At 43.6% G+C, this 23,461-nt stretch overlaps 1 long non-coding RNA gene across 1 annotated transcript in view; it reads left to right on the forward strand.

Moving 5' to 3' along the window:
* Positions 1–21,435: 21,435 nt before the first annotated feature.
* Positions 21,436–23,461, forward strand: part of LOC144819235 (uncharacterized) — a 58,129-nt gene continuing 56,103 nt past the window's right edge. Inside the window, exon 1 of the long non-coding RNA XR_013607240.1 lies at positions 21,436–21,467. This is a non-coding gene — a long non-coding RNA (uncharacterized LOC144819235). The remainder of the gene's footprint in view (positions 21,468–23,461) is intronic.

Below are 23,461 nucleotides of genomic sequence, written 5' to 3' on the forward strand. Positions count from 1 at the left end.
CCCTTCCACACTTGTGGTGGCCAAAACGATTCATAAAGGGGGTGGTGATGGACAGAGTATCTGAATTAAGCAGAACACTCCTACCCAGTCAAAAGATCAGGGCTTGATCCATCACCGTTTTTTAGCTCACTGCACCATCCCAGCTCAGAACCTGGCTACATGCAAATTAGTCTGACCCTGGCCCAGTGCATCATGGGAACAGGGCAGACCAAACTACCAAGCCAATTCTTTACTGGAAAGGAAACAAGCTTCCGGGGACCGGTTTCTGGCATTACAGCCGTCTTCGGCCCCGCTTGCTTGAATCCTGTTGGTGCAGTGAGCAAGGGACTCACATCTGAGCATACCCTTCCACACTTGTGGTGGCCAAAACGATTCATAAAGGGGGTGGTGATGGACAGAGTATCTGAATTAAGCAGAACACTCCTACCCAGTCAAAAGATCAGGGCTTGATCCATCACCGTTTTTTAGCTCACTGCACCATCCCAGCTCAGAACCTGGCTACATGCAAATTAGTCTGACCCTGGCCCAGTGCATCATGGGAACAGGGCAGACCAAACTACCAAGCCAATTCTTTACTGGAAAGGAAACAAGCTTCCGGGGACCGGTTTCTGGCATTACAGCCGTCTTCGGCCCGGCTTGCTTGAATCCTGATGGTGCAGTGAGCAAGGGACTCACATCTGAGCATACCCTTCCACACTTGTGGTGGCCAAAACGATTCATAAAGGGGGTGGTGATGGACAGAGTATCTGAATTAAGCAGAACACTCCTACCCAGTCAAAAGATCAGGGCTTGATCCATCACCGTTTTTTAGCTCACTGCACCATCCCAGCTCAGAACCTGGCTACATGCAAATTAGTCTGACCCTGGCCCAGTGCATCATGGGAACAGGGCAGACCAAACTACCAAGCCAATTCTTTACTGGAAAGGAAACAAGCTTTCGGGGACCGGTTTCTGGCATTACAGCCGTCTTCGGTCCGGCTTGCTTCAATCCTGATGGTGCAGTGAGCAAGGGACTCACATCTGAGCATACCCTTCCACACTTGTGGTGGCCAAAACGATTCATAAAGGGGGTGGTGATGGACAGAGTATCTGAACTAAGCAGAACACTCCTACCCAGTCAAAAGATCAGGGCTTGATCCATCACCGTTTTTTAGCTCACTGCACCATCCCAGCTCAGAACCTGGCTACATGCAAATTAGTCTGACCCTGGCCCAGTGCATCATGGGAACAGGGCAGACCAAACTACCAAGCCAATTCTTTACTGGAAAGGAAACAAGCTTCCGGGGACCGGTTTCTGGCATTACAGCCGTCTTCGGCCCGGCTTGCTTGAATCCTGATGGTGCAGTGAGCAAGGGACTCACATCTGAGCATACCCTTCCACACTTGTGGTGGCCAAAACGATTCATAAAGGGGGTGGTGATGGACAGAGTATCTGAATTAAGCAGAACACTCCTACCCAGTCAAAAGATCAGGGCTTGATCATCACCGTTTTTTAGCTCACTGCACCATCCCAGCTCAGAACCTGGCTACATGCAAATTAGTCTGACCCTGGCCCAGGGCATCATGGGAACAGGGCAGACCAAACTACCAAGCCAATTCTTTACTGGAAAGGAAACAAGCTACCGGGGACCGGTTTCTGGCATTACAGCCGTCTTCGGCCCGGCTTGCTTGAATCCTGATGGTGCAGTGAGCAAGGGACTCACATCTGAGCATACCCTTCCACACTTGTGGTGGCCAAAACGATTCATAAAGGGGGTGGTGATTGACAGAGTATCTGAATTAAGCAGAACACTCCTACCCAGTCAAAAGATCAGGGCTTGATCCATCACCGTTTTTTAGCTCACTGCACCATCCCAGCTCAGAACCTGGCTACATGCAAATTAGTCTGACCCTGGCCCAGTGCATCATGGGAACAGGGCAGACCAAACTACCAAGCCAATTCTTTACTGGAAAGGAAACAAGCTTCCGGGGACCGGTTTCTGGCATTACAGCCGTCTTCGGCCCGGCTTGCTTGAATCCTGATGGTGCAGTGAGCAAGGGACTCACATCTGAGCATACCCTTCCACACTTGTGGTGGCCAAAACGATTCATAAAGGGGGTGGTGATGGACAGAGTATCTGAATTAAGCAGAACACTCCTACCCAGTCAAAAGATCAGGGCTTGATCCATCACCGTTTTTTAGCTCACTGCACCATCCCAGCTCAGAACCTGGCTACATGCAAATTAGTCTGACCCTGGCCCAGTGCATCATGGGAACAGGGCAGACCAAACTACCAAGCCAATTCTTTACTGGAAAGGAAACAAGCTTCCGGGGACCGGTTTCTTGCATTACAGCCGTCTTCGGCCCAGCTTGCTTGAATCCTGATGGTGCAGTGAGCAAGGGACTCACATCTGACCATACCCTTCCACACTTGTGTTGGCCAAAACGATTCATAAAGGAGGTGGTGATGGACAGAGTATCTGAATTAAGCAGAAGACTCCTACCCAGTCAAAAGATCAGGGCTTGATCCATCACCGTTTTTTAGCTCACTGCACCATCCCAGCTCAGAACCTGGCTACATGCAAATTAGTCTGACCCTGGCCCAGTGCATCATGGGAACAGGGCAGACCAAACTACCAAGCCAATTCTTTACTGGAAAGGAAACAAGCTTCCGGGGACCGGTTTCTGGCATTACAGCCGTCTTCGGCCCGGCTTGCTTGAATCCTGATGGTGCAGTGAGCAAGGGACTCACATCTGAGCATACCCTTCCACACTTGTGGTGGCCAAAACGATTCATAAAGGGGGTGGTGATGGACAGAGTATCTGAATTAAGCAGAACACTCCTACCCAGTCAAAAGATCAGGGCTTGATCCATCACCGTTTTTTAGCTCACTGCACCATCCCAGCTCAGAACCTGGCTACATGCAAATTAGTCTGACCCTGGCCCAGTGCATCATGGGAACAGGGCAGACCAAACTACCAAGCCAATTCTTTACTGGAAAGGAAACAAGCTTCCGGGGACCGGTTTCTGGCATTACAGCCGTCTTCGGCCCGGCTTGCTTGAATCCTGATGGTGCAGTGAGCAAGGGACTCACATCTGAGCATACCCTTCCACACTTGTGGTGGCCAAAACGATTCATAAAAAAACGGTGATGGATCAAGCCCTGATCTTTTGACTGGGTAGGAGTGTTCTGCTTAATTCAGATGCTATGTCCATCACCACCCCCTTTTAAGAATCGTTTTGTCCACTATAGGAGTGGAAGGGTATGCTCAGACATGAGTCCCTTGCTCACTGCACCATCAGGATTCAAGCAAGCCAGGCCGAAGATGGCTGCAATGCCAGAAACCGGTCCCCGGAAGCTTGTTTCCTTTCCAGTAAAGAATTGGCTTGGTAGTTTGGTCTGCCCTGTTCCCATGATGCACTGGGCCAGGGTCAGACTAATTTGCATGTAGCCAGGTTCTGAACTGGGATGGTGCAGTGAGCTAAAAAACGGTGATGGATCAAGCCCTGATCTTTTGACTGGGTAGGAGTGTTCTGCTTAATTCAGATGCTCTGTCCATCACCACCCCCTTTTATGAATCGTTTTGGCCACTATAGGAGTGGAAGGGTATGCTCAGACATGAGTCCCTTGCTCACTGCACCATCAGGATTCAAGCAAGCCGGGCCGAAGACGGCTGCAATGCCAGAAACCGGTCCCCGGAAGCTTGTTTCCTTTCCAGTAAAGAATTGGCTTGGTAGTTTGGTCTGCCCTGTTCCCATGATGCACTGGCCAGGGTCAGACTAATTTGCATGTAGCCAGGTTCTGAACTGGGATGGTGCAGTGAGCTAAAAAACGGTGATGGATCAAGCCCTGATCTTTTGACTGGGTAGGAGTGTTCTGCCTAATTCAGATGCTCTGTCCATCACCACCCCCTTTTATGAATCGTTTTGGCCACTATAGGAGTGGAAGGGTATGCTCAGACATGAGTCCCTTGCTCACTGCACCATCAGGATTCAAGCAAGCCAGGCCGAAGACGGCTGCAATGCCAGAAACCGGTCCCCGGAAGCTTGTTTCCTTTCCAATAAAGAATTGGCTTGGTAGTTTGGTCTGCCCTGTTCCCATGATGCACTGGGCCAGGGTCAGACTAATTTGCATGTAGCCAGGTTCTGAACTGGGATGGTGCAGTGAGCTAAAAAACGGTGATGGATCAAGCCCTGATCTTTTGACTGGGTAGGAGTGTTCTGCTTAATTCAGATGCTCTGTCCATCACCACCCCCTTTTATGAATCGACCATAAAGTATGAGCTAGAGTTCGGAGGTGATTCCTGGAGTAACGACCTGGGACAAAGCCAACCTGCGAGTGATGTCTGAGTGAGGGGATAACTTTACGTCGACGTGTCGCTAAGATACTTGCAATCATTTTCACGTCACTATTTATCAGTGAGATGGGCCGATAACTACTACAAGCAAGTGGGTCTTTACCGGGTTTGGGGATAACCGCAATCAATGCTATGTTAGAGATAGGGCCAAGTGAATCTGTTTGAACCACCTCTTGGAAGGCAGAAAATAAAGTATCAACCGTTTCCGTCCCAGTCCATTTGTAAAACTCTGCAGGGAAGCCGTCTTCACCCAGATATTTGTGATAAAGCAGTTTCGTGATGGCTGCAGCAATTTCTTCCTTGCTAATATCACCACCAAGCAGGGTTCTACCTTCATCCGTGAGGCAAGGGATAGCAGCCAAAAGTGTCCACAATATCCTGTGGTCTCGTAAGGATCTAACATTTTTCAGTACGTAATGCAGGAATTGCCATAGCTGCCTCATGTTGTTTCAGTTGTGCTGCTAGTAGACGACCTGCTTTTTCTCCTTGTTCATAATGTCTGCCCTTTAGGCGTTTAATAGCATACTCAGCCTTGGAAGTATGTAAGTTATTAAGCGCTAATTTAGCAAGTTCTAGTTTTCGACGGTTAGGTATTGTGGGATGAGATGTGTATAAATGTTTGAGGGAAGTAATTTGAGTCTCCAATTCTGTACGACTTAGGGACGCAGACTTATTGGCCTCAGCAGCATCTCTCATCAAATGACCATGAATAGTTGCTTTGGCAGCTGCCCAAACAATTCTACTGGAAGTAACAGATGGCTTATTTATAGCTAATATATTGGAACAAATTAAAATGTTACCTTTGGGAGGGCGGGACTTCTGTATAGTCATACGCCATGGTTTATGGCCTGGGGAAGTTAAACCTATTTGTACAGTAATAAGGATAGGGACATGGTCTGATATTGCAGCTTCTAATATACAGGATTCAGTGGTAGCTGCAACCACTGAGTGTGAAATAAGAAAATAGTCTATTCTGGATTGTGTACCATGGGTAGAGGAGAGAAAGGTGTACTCCTGATCAGAAGGGTGACAAAGATGCTAATGCTCCACTAGTCCGTGATGTGATGTTATGTCTCCCAACAAGGCTCTGTCTCCCTCATTACACCTATTCAGGGGACCCGTTCTGTCAATTATAGCATCCCGGGCAAGGTTTCAATCACTGCCAATGACATAACCGGATGCACCAATTTCTACCAGCAAACGGTTCAGACTAAGAAAGAAAGTGTGTTTGGTTACTGTAGGAGCATAAACTGAGCCCACACAGAGGACCTTATCTTCTATTTTGAGCTTTGCAAAATGAATGAATGAATGATGACATTTATAAAACACTGGCTATCACTCCAAAGGAGCATCTTGGCGTTGAGAGCGGTTGTCAAGGGAGTATTGTCTCTACAAAAATGTATCTACCATCTGGATTAGTCCAGGTTTTGATAATGGTAACAGGCAAAGATTGGTGAATTAGAATAACTACTCCACACTTCCGTGGATGGTTCTCATTAGGAGGGATTTGTGTCGTCAGCCCACAGTGAATGACTTTCCCCACCCAATCTCGCTGTAACTTAGAGGATTCTAGAGCTTCCAAATGAGTTTCTTGCAGAAGAGCAATATCAGTTTTTTTTCGCGTGTAGATAGGAGAGTACTTTCTTGCATTTAATAAAGTGCATGAGACCATGAACATTCCACAAAATAATACATAGTGGATGAGAAGCAGAGGAAATGTTCACAGCCATGTGTATATTTGCAGAGAAGAAGTTAAATTAGGTCTATAGGAGTTAAGAACATGGACAAAATCAGTGTAGGGGATAAAAAGGGTAAAAGAAGAAAAGGGTTCCGGGCAAGAGAGGAGAATGAGTAAGAGTCACTTGTTAATGTACAAGAGAATGAACAAAGAAACAAAAATAGAAGGAATGAAATAATAAAAAGACTAAGAAGAAAGAAAAAGAAGGAAAAAGAGGAATAAGAGTAGATATACTGCACAGGAAAAAAGTGCAGTATATAGGGAACAGAACTGTTCTCTGTGGGTCCTAGCTTTCAGGTGATGCGCGCCAGGGGAGCCCCACACAGCACCGAGCATGGAAAGAGTACATAAGTATGACAAATTATAAACAGTATTAAATGAACTTGATAATTATGGAAATGGGTATATATGCAGATATTATGATATAGTACATAGTATAAGAAGAGAAAAGGGAGTAATGAAGGAAATAAGTATTAATAAAAACAACCATTATAAGACTTAATACCAATTAAATAGCATAATAAATAATTAAATATTAACACATTTAAGACTTATCAGAATTAGTTTATTAATCTGAATACAGTGTATCAAGGAAATCCATTAGGCAAGTGATTTTGACTTAAACAGTAATAGAAAAAAGAAAAAGAAAGAATGAAGAGGGTAGGAGGAATAGCAAAAGAAAAGAAAGGACAACATATTTAAGCTTCCAATTATTATGCTCTGAAAGAATCTGAAGAAGGAAAGAAGTAAATCTGAAGTATTTGAAAATTGAAATTTAAAATATAGCCTATATAAAGGACAGTTAAACTGCACAGAAATAATATTAACAATATTTTAAAGATCAATCTAGGTGAATAGTATAGTATCTAAATAATATAATAAGAAAATATTATAATAAGGAGATAATATTAGGAATACTTAGGGGAAAGACAGAGAAAAGTAAAAGTATAAGAGAGGAGTAAAAGGGAGTAGTATGAAGAATACAATACATAATCTTAAGGCAGTAATTTATATGTATAGATCAATTTTTAATTTACAGCATGTCAAAGGATTCATGAATTAAGTATTAACACGGTTAAATCTTTTCAGAATTAATTCATCTAAATACAATATGCCAAAATAATCTATTAGGTAAACAGTTTAAAGTAAGTTTACTTAAATAGAAGTAGAAAGGAGGAAGAGAGAAGATGGAAAGGATATAAAGATTAGTGAAAGAAAGAAGGATAATGCTTATCAACTTTACCTTGGGTTCTAGAGGGATTTGGAAAAGTAAAGAAGGAGATCTAAGGATTTAGATCATTTGAAATTTGAAATATAGCCTATGTAAAAACCAGCTAAACAGTACCTAGATAAAATTAGCAGTAATATAAACATTGGTCTAACTAAATACTATAGCATCTATAATATCTAAATTACAAAATAAAATAAATAAATATTATACAAAGGAAGTAATACAAGAAATACTTATTATAAATACTTATAAAAAGGGGGAGGAGAGAAAATATAAGAGAAAGATATAAGAAAATAGTACGATAAATATTTGCATAACTGTAATATTAGTGAATACTAAAAGAGAAAAGATAAAGAAAGGTCAAGAATAAATTCACATATTTTCAAGAGTTTAATACAAGCATTATACAGTGAGTAATGCACCATTGAGTAAATAACTATATAGATATTTATCAGGTCAAGACTTCAATAAGTAGTAGAATATAACTCTCCTATCCGTTCTTCAAAATGTAAACAGGAAAGTAGTAAATTGAGTTCAAGGAACATGGTCGTCAATTGTTGGTGGAGACTTGAGGGGAGAGCGTGATTTGTCTCTATTTCTTTCCTGCGTTAGAGCAGCCACTGCCTGTAGAACTTGTGTTCTATCGCCAATCGAGCGTGTGTGCGTGTCTGGATCCCTTCCCCAATTTTGGAAACTACATGGGTTACGCTAGATGTCGGGAATCTTTTTGGAGGGTGGTAAGGAAAGTGAAGATTGGGTCTCTGGTAGGGAATCAGTATATTCCATATGTTGAGGAGAGATGTTGTCCAGGAAGCGTCAAAGGTCATCCGGATTAAAAAAGTCTTTGGATACTCCATCCTTAGTAATTTTCAGTCGTTCTGGTTCAAAAAGACCTTATTTGATGTCTAATTGATGTAAGCGAGGTCGGAAAGAGAGAAAAGCTTTACGATGGTTATTTTTTTTCTCTTGAAAAGTCTGAAGACATTCGAATTTCATGACTCTCAAATAAATATGGACCTTGTGTACGTGGTGCTACGATTAGATGTCGAGCTTGTTCGTGACGCAGGAAGCAAACAATAAATGTACATGGCTATATATTCCTTCCTCCTTTAGAATAACCAATAAGGTGTGCTCTCTGCATTTCTAATGGCGGGTCACAAGTGAGACCTGTAATCTTCGGAAGAAATGTTTGAAGAAAGGATTTAGCATCTGATCCTTCTAAGCCTTCTGGAAATCCAAAGAAGCGCACATTGTCCCAACGATTTCTATCTTCCAAATCTGTCATTTTGCTTCTTAAGGAGAGAAGTTCTTGGTCTCGGTCTAGTATATTACGGAGACAATTCTCAACTTTAGTTACACGGTCAGTGAGACCATCAAGTCTATTCTGGAATCCTGCAATGTCAGCACATATGGATTTAGTCTCAGTCGCAAGAGTAGATATAGATGTCGCCATCCCTTCCAAGCATTGTCCAACAGCACTAATCTCTTGTAGTATTCGTTCCATAGTAGGGTCTGGTGCAGATGCCATTATAGAATTAGACGACTTTTGTTCTGTGGAAGTAGTTTTGCTGGTTTCAGAGTAAGAGCAATTCTGGCTTAATATTTCAGAGTAGGTGGGTTGTTTTGAAGATTTACTGGACACTTTTCCTGAAGGCGTTCCAGATTGTAGTTGTGTAAAAGTCTTTGACAAATAAGTAGATTCTTTACAGCTCTATGAGTTTTCCTTGGTAGGGCTTTTGGTACTAGAGTAAGGATATTACAGCCATGTCTATTATTTCATACTGACACACATAAAACACGTTAGCGCAGCATCAGAGGTAAACACCGGTGCGTATGATAAAGTTTTAAAAATCATTATTCAGCTTGCAATCTGACAGAAAAAATTGAAAAATCCCAAACTGGTATATTCACCTCAATTGTATATATTATAGTGGTTTGTTACCTCCTCAAATTGATATCATGCAGTGATGGTAAGGTCAGGCTCATAGAGCTCCATGTGATATGCTGCAAATTACTAAATCAGCGCACTCTTCTTATTTGACAGCAAAGAGGAGCCCACTAAAATAAGGAGTGTTATTAAGCATACTTTGTTCTACTGACAAGATATCAGAAGGATTTGAAAAAGTTTCCCACTAGAACAGAATAAACTTTCATATACTGTTGTAGACAATTTATAAATACCACAAATATTCCTTTTAGGCTGGTGAAGGTGCACAATAAGTCTGACTGAAGTAGAATGAACCATATAACATTCTTTACAATATTGCTGTCGCAAATAACTGAAGGGCCAATGTTGTAGAACAGGAAGTAGTTCACATAAATTACCCCATCAACATAGCCTCAGTGTTTTATGAAGTGTTAAACCTTCAATACATGAGTCTATTTATTTCTAAACTTTAGACTTTCACCATTATGTAGAATGAAAGAGACTATCATTTTACTCTGAAATTCTCCACTGTTAATAAATTATGGTAAAAGCTGCCAGAGAATTCCTGTCTTGAAATGAAACTCCTCACTGCACATAAGGGTCAAATACATGTCACTGGCATGTAATGTTGCAATTTATGCAGAATGTCTCCAGATTTTCCTCAGGGCTGATATGAACATTTAAGCTGTGTAAATCACCTCATTAGCTCAGTCCCTGCGCTTCACGACGCAGCCCCACACACAGCGTGTGAATTATAGTATCTTTAATCAAAGTTCAGCTGAAAGTGCTCTTCTTCACCACTTCTTCGCCACTGCCTCACCTTCCGGTCTTTCCGCTTGCTATCCGCTCCACAGACCATGAGGTAATTTTCCTGGTAGCATTGAAGCAATTATTTACAAGGGCTGTGACATGCAGCAGGAGCCCTCATTCGGGACAGAAATAACACTGTCTCATTTTCTCTCTCTCCACTGTCATGGAAGCAGTTTATAAACCACTTCTGTCTCGCTGAAAAGCCACAGCTGCCGTCCGGGGCGCCCCACAGCGAGGAGCTCACGGTTCTAGGAAGCCATCTTCTTGCATGGCTAGACCACGCCCCTATATTACACTAATAAAAAAATAGATATTGCATACAATGATGCTAAATTATTTAAAATATATGTACATCGATATTCTTACATTCAATATTATGCCCCCCAATATTCTTGACATCATAATGAATTCCCCACAATATTATTTACCAATACTGTTCTTGATTCCATATTGAAGAGGAACACTGAGGAGGACAGTGAACCACTCCCTAACCTTTGGGCAGTTGACGAAAAGGGTGGTTTGAAGAAGGGGTCCTGCCCCTCACCTGACTTAGTAGTACTGTTGAGTAGAGAAGCTCCAATCTGTTCTTGTTGACCTCAAGGGTAACATCTGTTGTGATACTTGAATGCGGCAGGAATACAGGTTGACTGTAGGTAGGAAGAGGAATTATTTAGCATTAGGCAGGTACATGCAAGACAAGTAAAGATAGGCAGACGGGCTGCCTGACCCGGTCAAGAGAGGATGTTAGCCTAGCTGTAACTAAAGGCATCACTGTCGCATTGCACACCTAGTATGTGTTCTCTACAATCATACGCAATCCTAGGAGACAGGACTCCACGACACCTGTAATTGTGCATGATATAGATGCAGGGGACAACTTGACCATTAAAACAAGGTCTATAGGATGTCAGACCAGCAAGGTCTAAAGGATGTCAGACGGAGTCAAAGATTGCATTAAAGTAGAGGGTGCTAGGAATTTAGCCCGGTAAATGATTGGGCGCTAGTGTAGTCATTGGGCCAATCCAGTAGTTGTGGTGCCCAAACAAAGATCCTCAGTACGTTTGTGTGGACTATTGGGACATCAATGAGGAGACCAAGGCACCTGATTCATAGAGCTGAAGATCTCATAGATCAGCTGGGTGCTGCTCAATTCTTGAGTACATCTAATTTGACCAGCGGTTAATGGCAGATCACATTAGTGTGTAATGTCAAGAAGAAGACTACATCCTCTATGTCAGAGGGTTTGTACCAGGTTAGGGTAATATCATCCAGAGCCAGAAGAAGGCCTCCCAGGCTCCCTGCATGGTTAATTTGGAGAACTACAGTGAGCCTTCGGCACATCTGCTGTGACCTCAGGGGACTGCTGACCCCACCAGCAAGCGGTGTCCCCCGATAACACTACTACTGCAGCTGAATATGTCCCTGAAGGCCAGGAGGCCTCAACCACCCAGGAGAAGAAGACTGCTGAGGCCAGCCTGGTGTGCTGCAACTCTGATGTGACCGGGGAGGCAGTGACACCACCGCTACCCTGCTCCAGCTGCCAGAAGACTTTGCTGTGTGAATTAGAAGAGTGCGGAATGACAGCTGATCCTGGCCTGCTATGCTGAAACTCAAACTCCGTACCCCTCCTTCCCCGGATAGGACTCTCCCTTACAGAGTTCATAATAATTAAAATTCTGGGAAAGTCCATGCATGGTGGTTGTGGGTTTAAACTTTGAAACCATTCTGTCTCACTCTTTAACGGGATAGTGGTGTTCACAACACAAAGCAATGTTTGGAGGGGACTGACTGATTTCTGAGATCTGTCAACAGATCCAGAAGTTGTAGGTGCAAATCACAGGTGCATGTGGATACCACATCCACCCACAACCCACACACACAAGGTTTTTCGCCTGCAGTACGTATGTTTTGCGAGACACCGGCATGTGGGACCCCGTATATCGCAATTCTTCTTTTGACTAAAAGCCGAGGTGAGAAATTATTGCTCTGGCACAGAGCTGCCCACTGAACTGATGAGGAGAAGGAAGTCTTTAAGGTGACGAGAGAGAGCAGGGATCATTTACTATGGCAGAGGCATGGGTGGAAAAAGCAACTTGGTGGTTCATTGGTTCATTAGAGGAAGAACAGCTTTAAATCTTTTCAGAATCCTTTAACAAAGAATGAGGTGCATACAGGACTTCCTGCTCCCTGTGTGCTGTGGTTCAGTGACAAATATAAAAATATGCTCATAGGAAATGCATAAAATAGAAAGTGATGGTGGAAGGGTTCAATCACAATCAAAACATTTGGACAGTTAATACTATATCTATCTTCAGCAGCTGATTCTAATCTTTTTTGCTGTTTTTTTAAGCACAGATCATGTTCAAGCAAAGCACTGTGTGTAGAACAACTCACTAATTATTAACCAACAAGTGAGGAAATGTACTCTTTACTCTTAAAGAATTAGTTGATTCTGTGTGTGTTGTTTAGGACAGACAGTAGGGCTTTTTGCAAACGTACATTGCACCATTGTTTGCTTGCTATCAATGGATCATACATCTCTCTCAAGGTAATCACGGATGTCACCAGGGGGAAGCAAAAGACCTGTAGCTGTGGGTCTTCCCTGAAGCAGGAACTACACATATGTGCTTACCTTGCTTTACTGCAATTAACATGTTTCATTTTTACAGCAGGTGATTTAAAAATGTTAGCAGATTCCATGTATGGTGATCCCCTCACTGTATGTCACTATGGACACTGTCTTTAGCCTTGAATGTTTCACCTACAAATTGTTCATTGTTGATGTGTTCATGTAATTAGTTTAATGGAAGCAAAAAACTAACTACAATATCTCAGAATGCATTAGGCTGTCACACTAACCTCCAGAACTGGAAGTTGTGTCCATAATGACCTGGGGAAGGTGGTGACCACAGGTCAGGGTATGATCAAGTACAAACACACCACCTGAAGCAGTGTGTGACTGCGGTAATGTTTCACTGGAGGGATAGGGCATCATCTGCTGTGCACGTGGTCCATTGCACCATCAACTGGGGACAAACATCACATATGATTGAGGGTCACACACTTTAAATACACAAGCTTCCCCAAACTCTCTTTTATAGAGAACCTCCATCTCCTCGTACTCTGATCTTCTCATCATAGGACAATGTTACTAATTAATTATGCTTCATGTTCACCATTTACAATTCCCACTACTTTCTTAGGAGAAGTTATCAAGCTCCTCTGGCTAACTGATCAATGCGGTTGATCCAATTTACTTTAAATCATTGTTTACTGCCATGTTTCCCTACTGTTATTTGGAAGAGGCCTCCCCCACATTAAAACCTCTTTAAATTCTATCTATTCTTCACAGATATTACTGGTCTAATGTGCTTTATAGAGCACCATTTATTATAACTTTCAAGAAAATTATTTGGTGGGTTACTCTGCAGCCCTTGAATAGTGGTACCTTAACCACATCCACTTCAGGCCACTTTTTGGGCTTCAGAATGCCCCACATAATTCCTTAATATCTACTGCATACCCCACTGTGCTGCAGGATCCACATTGCAATGCAAATATTACCCTCTTTGTGATTTTGAAATGTTGACAGATGTGATTGTCACACTCTATGCATGGCAACTGCAGGCTGATCCGAAAAACTAATGACACCTTTAGCAACCAACAGTCAAAGTCACCTAAACCAATTCTGGCAATGTTTTTTAATCTCTTATTTATTAACAAATTCATTGAAAGGCATCAGATATGGCAGCTGAAGCCAACTTTTATGCTAGACCTAGAAACTATCAATCGCTCTTCTATGCCATCTCGCTGAGTGTACTGTTGACCTGGTTTATTAGACTTAAAACAGACTGTTGGCACAAAGGGTTTGACTCTATTACATATATTTATTTTTCACAGCGCAATGCGTAAGTCATGCGGCAGCAATCACTGTTCAGTGAGTATGATGGAATAATGATTAATCTTGAGTAGGAATGGTTAATGGAAATTTCTATGTTTGTAGCCAGTCAAAAACTTAAAATCCTAATGCTGCAATCAGATCCCTCAAAAAAGACCTATATGCTGATGTTTGTGTTTCCAACATGTGTGAATTGTTCACTGTTATCATGGAGGACTTTATCAATCTACTGATTGGGTATTTTGGTTCCCCAAAATCCCTTACAACAGATTAATCAGTTGTAGGACTATTTCTTCTCTTTTCCGCCTGGAGTAAAGGAGCTTTAAATTGACAGATATGTCCTTTCTGGCATCCAAGCCCTTAAGGAGCTTTTCAAATTTGTTTTTCAATTTAAGATTGTGATGAGTGATTTTAGTACTCGTGGTTCCTTGAAAAATTGTCACCCTGAGCAAGACCTCAAAACGATTGTGAAATCAAATACCTATATTATTTGTCAGTGTCCTGCTGATGCTACTATATGTATACTGTTCATGAAAAGTTATTTCCAAGTAGACTTCTACCTTATGTATGGAGGTGGTACAAGATTGTATGATGTGTAAGTTCACCGTAACATAGATGTGTTTGTTCTGGCATTTGTTATATAAATGCTATTTCTTTAAGGAATCACACCCAAATGTTCAAACTTTAAATTTAAATCTTTTTTCTTAAATCCATAACAGTACAAGAAAAATAAAACAGGGGATGTCATTCATACATACAGAAAATATCATTAAAATATAAGCCCTACGGAATGGAAGACTACATTCAAATTAATTGCAATATAGCTGTTTATGTGACAAATCATTCAATTTACATACAGAAGCATCTACACATCCCACTTGCCCTATCACGGTATAATGACAGACTAACTAATAATTGAGGCCAGATACCATAAATCTTGCTAACACAACTAAAATGGAAAGTGCAGGGTACAGGTTTGTCAGCAGAAACTTAACTAATCTCGTTAACAAATAATGCATAAGCACCAAGGTGCAATACAATAGACTTTTGAAAAGCCTCTTAACACAAGTGATATATTTCACCAGCCTAAATATTGCTACATTGAGACAGGATGTGGTTGCATGCAGGGGCGGCTCTAGGCTCATGGTGGCCCTGGGCAGGCAGCGTAGGTAGGGGGCCCCGGAAGAGGGGGTCCGGGCGGGGCGGAGAGCGGAGGCCAGTGAAGAGGGGGGGTCAGGGTGTTTGGAAGTGGAACAGAGACGGAGGCCGCCAAATCCCTGCCAGGGGCCGCCACGCAAATCTGTATCCATCCTCAGAGGATTATTATATTAAGGATATATATTGGCGTGGTGGCACCAGGGATTTGGTGACCCTGTGCAGGTGCACAGCTTGCACATGCCTAAGGCCGCCCCTGTTACATGCCTCTTCCAATCCCTGTCCTCTTGAGTAAACGTTTTAAGACGCCTATGCTGTGGGTATACACATCTAGTGGCCATGAAGCCACAAAGGATTTGTGGCAATAACCCAAGCAAACTGACATAAATGGATGTAGAATAGATGGTAGTGGTGTCATGGACTTCACTGGACCCAAAATGTCTCCTTTTGAGCCATTAAGCTTTAGATGGTTCGAACTCACCCAACATTGCATGTTCTCTAGACAGTGAAGCAAATTTAATAACGCTTCAGGATCACCTTCCTAAAGAAAGATATTATCTGCAAGCACATATTAAAAAACCTTAGACCTAAAGACTGAGCTAATGGAGTTGAGTTCAAAGTAAACAGCAAACATTGGAAAAAATGGAACCCTGGCGAACTTTGCATGTTCTCAGTGAAGACTTGTGGGGTGTTAATTTGTCTCAAAAGCACCTGCTTGATAGAATGCCCTTAAACCATACAGGTTAGAGCTGTTCCTCTTATCCCTATCTTAGATCAAGCAGTATCAGAGCTGTGGGTGAACCTTCATCCGCAGTACGTCTTAGCTCATCTGACACTGATCTCATCGTTCTGTAATATGTCCTTCCCAGAAACCCATCTGTGCTGGGCGCAGCAGATGGTTTGCAGTCACATAACGCGATGTTGGCTGAAATAGTGCTCTTTCCAAGATTTTTAAAGGAACTACAGTTGAGACTGGTTTGTGGTTTGAAATTATTTCTGGTTCCATACCAGTCTTTTCAGGTCTGGCTTCAGCCAAGACCTTTTTATTTTCCTAAAAATATATGTATAATATACTTACATAAAGGGTCTTTTAGCCACATTTCTTCATCCATTCATCTGTTCTTGTGTCATTCACATTTTGCATCCACCCAATACAGTATACAGTATGGGACAGTGGGTCTACCTACTAAAGCCACAAGTTAACTTCACTTTGAGTGACTGCAATTAGCTCTTTCACAATGAACACATCTACGCTCAGGATAGTTTCTTTCAGTGCCAGTGTTTTTGTTTTTATTATTATTACTTTGGTGTTACGGTTGTTTGAAGTGCCTAAAGTGATAGCAGGACACTTTCTACCAGATCACAGGGTACATTTCAGCTTTTTCAGATTATGTCTCCTGCCAGAGCTGTTGTAAATTGGAAAACATTGGGATCAAAAAAACATTCATATCTTTGTTATGCCAACTACACCAGGACACAGGACACAAATGAACTGCCAGGGTCCCCTATGGTTTTAAGGAGGAGCAGACAGAGAAAATATGTTCACCATATGGGGTCCAGTTGGGGTGCTTTATAGCACCCTTCTTATTTACAGTTTATATCAATGGTTTGGAGAGACACTTAGTTAATAAGGCAAAAGAAATGCCTCAGTTGTGGTAACGTGCCACCCGATCCTTTTTTAAGCGTGTGACACTGTCCTTTTGTCAAGGACGGCGAATGCGCTACAAATCCTATTAGATGAATTTATGTACTTCATGAAGTCCTTAGATCTTAACACCGTCTTAAGTAATCTTTCATTGAGACGAGTGATGGAAAGCCCACCAAGATTAGACCTCATTCAATTGGGAACAATATAATATATCCATTTATCTATTTATATAGTATTAGTGACTATTTTGTATTAAACACACCTATATCTTTCTATGCTTGTTTGCTATTACTTACATCTGCACTGTAAAGCGCTCTGATACCCGTAAGGGTCTTGTTCACGCTATACAAAACCTTAAAAATGAATACATAAATAAAATAAAGATGTGGGACGGGTATCACACTTTACATATCTAGGTGTTCCGTTTGAGTCCGCCTTAACTTGGAGACTCCTGCTTTACAAGATAAGTCAACAATTTTAAAAGTCTGCTGAGGCAGTATTTAGATTTGCCTCCAAATTGATTCACAAATCATGTGAATGTATTTTGGGAATCTAGAAATGCATCCCAGTGGCTCGCCATGGTGCCGGGTTGAGGGGTGATTCAAACCTAGATATTCTTCAAAAGACAGAAAACATTTTTTTCAGTAGACTGCTGGTAGTCCCACAAACTTGTCCATCTTCAGTGTGTCATTCTGAGGTGGGAACTATGTTATATGGAAGATCTAATAAAGATTAAGCCCATAGTGCTGTGGATTTCGATCTGGGATAAAGTGGAGACAGGTTTTTTAGGAACAGTAACTAATGACTGTTGATGTACATAATATGAGCTCTGTCTCTTTGCTTTTCTGTATTAAACAGGCTCTTGACCCTTGAGCTGATACCGATAGATAGAAATGTGTTTTCGCTTTGTGTCAATGCTTTAAACATATAAAATTTTAGAGATGCTTTTTAAAATGTTCTATCTTTTTATGACTATCTGTATGTTTTGAAATATTTCACTTTTAGGCCTAATTTTTAGCAGGATAACGTTTCTGAAATGAACAAATATGGAACTGGCACAAAGTTGTCCCAATATTTGCAGAAGAATTACTACAAATTGCATGACACTGAATAGAAAGATCATGATTAACTGTAACCAATATGCTTGACCGAGTTAAAGTTCTGATCCCACACAGTATTGTGTTACCCAAATGTAAAGTGCTTAAGGCTCATTAAGAATAGGACGCTCTATAAGAATGAACCAATGATTGTGACTGATTGGAGCTTTCATGGCTTGGCTGCTGTTCTGATGCCATTGATGGACAGTTGTACAGAGGTGATCAATGCTTATGCTTGAAGGGCATTGAGAAGAGCTGAAAGCAATTATTTGTGGTGGAAAAAGAAGCATTGGAGGTACTGAGCAAATCAAGGTACTGGGGAGCAATTCAAGATAATGGTACAGGTCTCCTCTAGTTGTGTCGGTTAGGTGCCTGGGTGGGTCTGAACGGAGTGATCAGTCGTCCACAGGCGGCGAGTCAAAGGATCACTGCCAGGGGGTTAGGTCTCTTCTAGTCGAGCCGGTTGGGCGCCTGGGTTAGTCGGGCGTTTGGGCCGATTGAATCCTTGGCGATACCGTCCCTACGGACGGTATCGCCAAGGATTCGGCGCGACTAGAAGAGACCTAACCCCCTGGCAGTGATCCTTTGACTCGTGGAGACTGGCGTGGAGGTGCCGGACAGACCACAGAGTGCAAACCATGGAAATGGCCATGTGGAGATTAACTGGTGGTGCATGGAGTGTAGTGGCCAGTGGATGCAACCATGTCCCCACAGGCTGTGGAGCAGAACGAGGAAATGTCACATGTTACGTCCCCCCTGCATGCGCGTGTGTAGTGGCTTGTACTTATGTATGCCAGGCTAGGGGTGTGAGCAAAAAGCCCTTGCACTGGTCATGGTTCTCATTCGGAATGGACAACGTGTCTGCCCGGGCGGCGCTTCTCAGCCCGCTATAAGTCCTGCGCCGAGCTTTACTGGGCCTGCGTCCCTGTGTGCCTGCTGCACCCTGGGCCGCTAGTCCCCAGACCCGCCATGCCTGCCCCAGCACACCAACGAAGCTCCGCTCACCTGCCTACACTGGCATGTGTCGAAGAAGGCCCAACACGTGCCAGTGCAAGCTCCAAGCACCAGTCCCACGACCTCTACAGCCTCCACAGACCATCACTGCCCCCCGATGATGGCCCACATTACTCCTTTTTCATTTACATACTCCACCGGCGTCCTCTTTGGCCCAGTAGGTCCCACATGTGGAACTGTGTCCTGAGTCCTGAATGGCAGTGACCCCAAGTCCGTGGCAGCGGCCACAGCACCAGACTCCCTTCAATCATTGAGGCATAATTCCATGTGGCAGGCCTGCGACACGTGGTGCGACTAACCCTATTTAACACCAGCTGGCCACTCGTGGTGCCACTAACCCTGTTGAACGCAAGCCAGTGACACGTGGTGCCACTAATCCTGTTCAATGCAAGCCAGCCACACGTGGTGCCACTAACCCTATTCATACAAGCCAGCAACACATGGTCCTACTGAACCTGAACTACGCAGGCCGGTGGGGCCATCCAACCTAAGCTGGCGACACTCTGTGAATGGCGTGTTGCTGACCGCTGCCTCAGGCCTACACTGCGGTCCAGTAGGTCACACATGTGGAACTGTGTCTTGGGTAAGATGTGGAGGAGTCCACATCATTGGACACGCCTCATCGAAGGCGGCATCCCCTAGCAGCATTGGTGCCACTAACTCTGTGCGCAATGAGTCATGGGCACTATCTGGTTGGACCTTGGTGGCGTCTGAGTCCATTGCCTGGTGGTTTACTGCATCTTTATCTGGCTGGACTGGACTTGGTGTCCAACATGTGTCTGTTCCATTCATCTCCACCATAGTGACTGTTTCAGCATGGTCCTGCCCTCTGCATCATGCCCTGGGGGTACACCTTCCACTGTCCATGAGACCATCCGCAACAAGCTCCTTTTACATCCACGGAAACCTGCTCTGCACTTGCAACCCTGCCCCAGTGCCCCGCAAGTCAGTGTGCCGTGGCGGTAGGCCTGTGCAGGATGCTGTGCATCCGGTGCCACTAACTCTGTGCAGCTTATGTTTGTGTCCTTTACGATGTACACTGCTGTCGATTTTGGACTGCACCAGGCAGCCCTTGCTGGCTGGTGTGCACACACCACACACACATCCAACACAGGTGTCACTCGGTATGTGTGCCTGCTAATAAATATGGCCGTGTGCATGTGCCAGTAGCCATTCACACCATCTGAGCAAGTGTGTCCGTGTGGTCATTGTGTCAGCATGATGGGCATGAGCCCAGCAAAATCACAGTGTGCTATCTTCAGCGGACGTTACCATGTCACCTCAGCGTTGGCAGTGACCCTGGACATGTAGCTTTGCACGCACCTCCTGCGGCTCATTGCTCAGTTCCTCTCTCCCGTTGTTCCGGAGCACCTTAGCTCCCCACCCTGCTCCCATGCAGACTGCCCCTTGTGTGCACAGGGTTCAGGCCAACCTCTGCTGCTTCTGTTTTTTTAGGCACTGGGAGATAAAGTGATGTGCCCACTATCACAGGCTGATGAGCTGACGCCGGGACCCAAACTCGGTCTACCGGTAAAAAGTCGTCAGCCTTGGCAGTAAGGGTAAGCATGGTAATACCAGCGATTATTATCCATATTCATTGTTCAAGTGTCACGCAAAATGGTTTAAAGATTGCATAATTTAGACTGGTTGGCTTGCAGCAGTCTAGGGTTTACTTTCTGCGAACGTGCAGCAGGGCAGTTCTTGGAATGTAGCTTAAGGGCATGTTGTCAGCAAATAGCAGAGGAACAGGAAGGAGCAGGTTCAGTGCGTTGCTTCTTCATGGACATGAAAAGTGGCAGCCACACAAGGAGGGGCTGCACAACTCAAAGCTGACGGATCACTGTGATCCCTGACTAAAGCAGAGCAAGTAAGTTATTTGACTCAAAATAGTTTTATCTTCATTTTATAGGGCTATTTAAGAACTTGCTGCTGTGTATATATTTCTGCTGTGCTCAAAGGAGAGCCTGGTGGTTTGCAGAGCTTTTAATCACATGAAATCAGTTGGCATGTGTCTTGTTTACACTGCTGAAAAAGAGCCCTTTGCTCACATATAGAAGTGACTGAAATGCGAAGTTGAAAGTGTTTCTACAACTACATTGGGGAATAGTGCACTAAGTGACGCGTTCTCTCTTTGCAGGGAATGTGAATGCAATGTAGCAATGCAGGTGCTGCCTGGGAGTCATGCACGGTGAAAATTTGCTGCTCTCCTCCCAGATGTTGCTTTCGAGCCCAGACTTCACATTTCTGCAATTCCTCAATTCCCAGAGAGAAAGAGAAGGGGCTAGTACGTTACATGAGGAGAATTTTACATATTTACACGTGACACCTACAAACGAGAAAGAAGAAAAAGTCAAACAAAACCATAGATGTCAGTCACACACAAAAAACACATTAGGACGAGGATCGTTCAGGCAGAGGCATGTTGAAAGTAGTTTACATTTTCCTTGATGTCCCACACACAGTTAATCAGGGGAGGTTTACCGTCCCCCCAGCCGGAACCGCGAGTGACACAGATGTGACTGTGTGGTTTCCACTTCCGCCGGCCAGCTCCCCCCCCCCCCCGCCTCTTCTCGAGGGGACTTCCTTAGTTGCTGCGGGGACTCCGGAGAGGTAAGCGGGCGTTCCAGCGGTTGCAGTGTGAGGGCAAGCCCCCGCCTCCAAACTAAATAATATAAATGTAAGGCTACGAGAATTTATAGCGCTCAGTATTATTATTTTTATGTAAAGCGCTTTTTCGCAAAGTATCCTGACGACAATGTATAATTTTCAACTTTGTATCGTAAGCGCCTGGCCAGGTCACATGATGGGGAGGTCACGTGACATGTCTCGGCACGTACGGGGCAGATTTATGAAGGCCTTGCGCCGCCGGTGCGTCACTTTTTCCCATGTTAAAAATGACGCACCGGCGGCGCAAGGCCTTCATAAATCTGCCCTAGTTTTTTTTAAATGCAACAAATTGAATTTGAGCGCGCATACGACTTTCTCGGAAAGTGTTAAAATATTTCTCCATTCCTGGCTACGCTTTTACTTGTGAAACCTTCCGTTCTTTCATCACTTGTCCCGAAAGTTCCAATAATTCTAGTATAGGATGGAATTATAATAGCATGTTTATAGCTCTTGCTACCCCCGACGAGGCGCTGAATCACTTTGCGGTGAATAGAACGCTACTACAGAGCCCAAGGTTAGTGGCGATTGTTTCAACAGCAAAACTGGCCACACTTTGTTTTGTTACATTTGCTCTTTAACGCATTCTGGTAAATGTAGTCTTATTTAAGAAGGGATAAAGAAATGCATCGAACGCATTGCCATTGTAATCTAATAATACTTCGTCATTTTCAAGGAAGATGCTATGTAGCAGTATTTTGCACTTAAATCGATATTTGCTGGCATGAGGAAACGCGTTTACTTGAACTACTTTTTCCATAGATTTCTGGACATACTGAGTGTTTCTGTAGTTTTATAGGTTGAAATATTACATCATCCAGATTTCATGTATTTGCGCCCCTCAGTGAAAGTTTATTGCTCACGTTTTTCCAGCACCTTGCTCGAGTAGGTACTCCGATCCGGTGTTTTCTTTGCATTCTGGGGCTTGTAGTTCTGATTTTACAATGAAATAAACCAATACTGGACAAAGTACTAATACACGCGCCTCGTAATCCTTGAGAACTCCGGCATTTGCTCAATTGTATTCTGGGCTGTAACTTGTTACCGATTATTAACAGTAACAGATTGTGCTGGGTCACGTGATTCTGGTCACCAGCCTCACTGTTGGTTGGTTGAGCCTGGGCTGCAGTGATCTTTAGTTGTTGATCCTTAGCATGTTCATAGGTGAGTTGATCACACAGGTGGCTATATGATTGGTCACCTCTAACCCTGAGTGTTTACATTAGTGTCAGCAAGTTTTATTTTGTGATGAGTTGGTTTTCAGTTTTATTCATTTCTTTATGGAATGTCCTTCTTGTTGAGCTCTCCGTCCAGTAGGGTTACTGAATGGTATTCTAGTGTTCCAGTCAGTACAAAAATAAGGACATTCACCTAACGGCTGACTCAGTGAAGATGTACATATAGAAACATTTAGCTGTGGCGTGTCCAGTCCAGGCATGAGAATGGAAGCTCAGGTTTTCGCATTAGTGACAATAGAGCTATAGTAGCAGGCACAGTACAGCTGTAATGCATAGGTGCTGTAGCATCGTGCTACAAGTAAACACAGACACTTCTTGTTGTGTGACTGGAGCTTTATTACATACATCCAGTATCTTCCCTGTCCCTACTCTAACTGACCCTCATCCTGTCCTGACCCCTCCTCTTCCCCTCAGCCCACCTAGCTCCGCCCCCCCCAACTACTAAACTGTTAACTTCATTACATCTCCCCCTTTCTTAATAAACAAACAAACATGGTTTCAGTCCATCTCTTCAATGAGTCTCTTTCGTGGCTGGATATCACGACGTGGTCGCAGAGACATGGCTGCTGTGGACGCTGTCGGCGAACGTCCAGTCTGATGGTCTCTGCTGTCTGTATCGCACGAGTCAAGTTCCTCAAGTGCAGGTGGACCAATGGGGCTCGTCAGTGGCTCATTCGTGTCTCGAAGACACCTCTTGAAGTG

Source organism: Lissotriton helveticus, chromosome 2_1 (assembly GCF_964261635.1).
Source record: "Lissotriton helveticus chromosome 2_1, aLisHel1.1, whole genome shotgun sequence".
NCBI lineage: Eukaryota > Metazoa > Chordata > Amphibia > Caudata > Salamandridae > Lissotriton > Lissotriton helveticus.